This window comes from Bombus impatiens, unplaced genomic scaffold, assembly GCF_000188095.3.
Source record: "Bombus impatiens unplaced genomic scaffold, BIMP_2.2 scf_0044, whole genome shotgun sequence".
Lineage (NCBI taxonomy): Eukaryota > Metazoa > Arthropoda > Insecta > Hymenoptera > Apidae > Bombus > Bombus impatiens.
In genome coordinates, this window is record NT_176463.1 from 780,905 (window position 1) to 784,337 (window position 3,433).

The 3,433-nt window shown below is 37.0% G+C and overlaps 1 protein-coding gene across 3 annotated transcripts in view; it reads left to right on the forward strand.

Annotated features, from left to right (window-relative positions):
• LOC100745078 (RNA-binding protein Musashi homolog Rbp6) overlaps positions 1-3,433 on the forward strand; it is a 783,269-nt gene that overhangs the window by 737,196 nt on the left and 42,640 nt on the right. The window lies entirely within an intron of this gene.

The following is a 3,433-nucleotide window of genomic DNA, read 5'->3' on the forward strand; positions in this document are numbered from 1 at the left end:
ATCCTGTCGCGGCCGCAGCAGCCTCTCGGGCCGCAACCCTCACTTATTCCATGAGCGATCTATTAGGCGTACAGGGTCTCGATATGGGTGCCGTCTACCATCCGATACCCACGATCGGACTATGACCGACAATACTCACGCCCCTTTCCAGGCCTCAGTAGGTTTCATCTTAAGGGGCAGAGTTTCTTCAGTCATACATTGAGCTTTTCCATGTTTTTGCATTCATTTTACTGTTGATTCCTCGATCGACGATTTGTTAGCGATGATTTCTAGTATAATTCCGTTTATATAAACTCCATGTGATTGAACGAAATTTTAGTTACATGTCCGATTAAATAAACATGTGTCAGTTAAATCTATTTATCGGAATTCTTATTATGTGGAAGAAAAATTGCAGATTATAGAAAGAATGAGTGGATTCTTTTTACATGAAAACATGAACTGCATAAACTGTTAGTTACCCGACAAGTTCGTATAAATGGAATTTTGCTGTTAATTAGTTGATCGATGGTTTGATTGGGTTGAGTTTGTAGTACTGGATGAAGTGTAGATTTAGGATGTTTGAGGTAGTAGGGGATTGTATATTTTTTGTACTGTTGTATAGAATGGGGGTTACGTGCCAAGGAATTAAGAGCGTACAAATTTGGAGGTGTAGCTATGATTTTGTATCATGATTCATGAGGATTTGAGCAGGTGTGATGGAATCGATTCATAGTTGGTCGGGTTCGTTCTGATTTGAATGACGTGTTGGTATCCCGTTTGTACGTGTGATCGTTACAATTGCGTCCTTTGTTCTAATCGATGTTTTGTTACCATTTTTGTATTTTTTTTAAATATCTTTTTCGTATATGTAATTTTTTAACGGGATACCAAGTACACTTTGCGGTATTTTGAAACATTCCTCGATTTAGGACTCATCGCCTTCTTTTTCGGGAAAGTATTAGCGTAAATAACCTTGCAGTTGATTTCCGACTTGGTATAGCAGCGAATCGAAGACATATCGAGAAGTGCAATATAACGTAGTCTAGACAAAACCATTCCTTTTTATTCCCGGGATTCGAGTGTGGGAATAAGCGAATTCTCGCGAGACTGCTCGAGAAGCTCATTTCAGTAAAACTGTGATCGTAGTGAGAAAAGAAAAAAATAAAGATTGAAAAAGTATAAAATAGTAGTGAATCATAAGTCTGTTTGGTAGAACTCGATTAATCGCGTATCTGGCATCGTTTTCTTCGTAGCCAAAGATTAGCGTAGATAGCAAATGGAACAAACCTGCATCGCAAAAGACTGGTAGTGATTTCGTAGTTGATTAGCAAGAAACAAGTAGTAGGACAATAAAAGGAAGTGTTCAAAATTTAGGCAAATTAGTCTGTTTCAACGAGCAGCGCTCGGTAGTAAGTTGATACATCCAACGTACCTCTTGCAGAAACCATTCCTCCTTCTCATAAATTTCTAAAATTAAAGATATAAATTTCAATGTAACTTACCAGTAAATCTCATAGAAAAATATCTATTTAGGCAGTTGGAAAATTCTAAAGTAGTAGAAAAGACAATCAATCGCAAACGACCAACGTATTACGTGTTTCGAATGTACTTTAGTTAGACTATTGAATCTTGATTAGGAGAGGAGGAAAGGTCGCAAGTAAAAGGCAATCAGGTCACGATACCACACAGATATTTAGATACTTTTCGACGAACGAAAGAGATACAAATTCCTGCCTCGAACGACTCGCGTTCGCGACAACACGTCAATTGATTCGTAGATGTTAGATAATTTCGTAGCAAACTGGATCGAAGCTTTATGGTAGCGCTCGGTGTGTTCGCATGGTTGAACGACAATTCAATTCGAACAGACGATCGTGAAGGAATCGACGATGGTGTCGGCAAAAAGGAAGGAAAGGAGATGAAATGAAAAATATGAAATCTTCGGAACTCGATCGAGGTCGAGGTTCTATGGCATTCTATTTTTCCATGAAAGTGAAGGTTGTTCGTTCGATTTCGAGAGCGAGGGCGCCCGTCGTCGAGATCGTAGATTGCTAGAATTTCATCGAAGCAGAAGGGAAAGAAAAAGGAAAGAAAAGAAAAGCGTAAAGAATGAGTAGGAAAAAAAATGGAAAGAAACGCAAGAACACATTCCCAGGTAGCGGCACGCCGTATATTATTCCCAGAAGGAGGTGAATTTCTGATTTGCACGGGATGATATGTCGAGTGGTATAAATAAAGCCGTGAATCGTGAATGGTGAAGGCGGATAGCGCGTCGAGAGCGCGCGGCAAATGGTCGGCGATAAGCATTTCTCATTCGTCGCGCCTTTCAGAGTATTTTTCGCAATGAATTTCATGAAATTTCATAATGTCGAGAATATGAAGAAGTACGTACTCCAATACGGCGGTACACGTGTACGATAGAAGCAAAAGAAAGAAAAAAAGGATGAATAAGAAAAACAACGCGAGGTCACAGCTATCTATATGTATATAAATGCACACGCGAAACTATATACATATACATAGAATACTCGTGTGCATATAACATATATATAATTATATGAATATATATATACGATACGTACCTTGTGAAAAATAAAAAAAAAAAAACAATTACGATGAAAAGGAAAATGAAACGACAAAAAAAGTTGCAGAATTAATCCATTCTAGATAAATAGCAGATTATATACATATATTATATATTGTTTTGTATCTACGTATTTGGTAAAACGCCATATAGTATTTGATATTGATATTGATATATTTTGTGAGAGCCGCATTACAACCTTCTAGTTTTTGTAATAGACCTACAGATTATACATATCGGAGTATATTCTATATATATATCTCTCTATTTATACATATATATATCTAGGTAATTAGGTAAACATTTGTGTTGTTACAAACCTTAGCTACTTAATGAGACTTTTTTTAGGTGAAACTAGGTTTGAATTAGCTAGAACGAATATAATTTTTGACGAATTACTATACTATGTATACGTTCCTATCATTGAGACTACTAGTTAACTATAGCTTTTTGAGAAGTCACTATGATACCGATAGTTTAGAAATATATTCTAGGTATTTCTTCGTGGAAGATCCGTTTAGTGATCTCTTTCGTATCTATCCTCGTCTCCCTTTTGATCCTGTATCGGAAAATATAAAAGATATCATCAGAAAGAATATCTAAAAGAAAACAGGAAGAAAAAAGAACAATGAAAAGAAATGAGAAACAGCCACAGTGTCTTCCACGAAGAATGCATATTATCAGCGGCTTCAAAGAGACCTATTACAATGTACCTATTACTTAACAAGCTACGTTACATAGTATGTTTATATTACGTTACACGTAATATTATACCTCTCTATAGGATATATACTAAATATATATCGTGCGTATACCCGTCTACACCTATACCTTACAACCCCCCCCCCCCCCCCCCCCCCCCCCCCC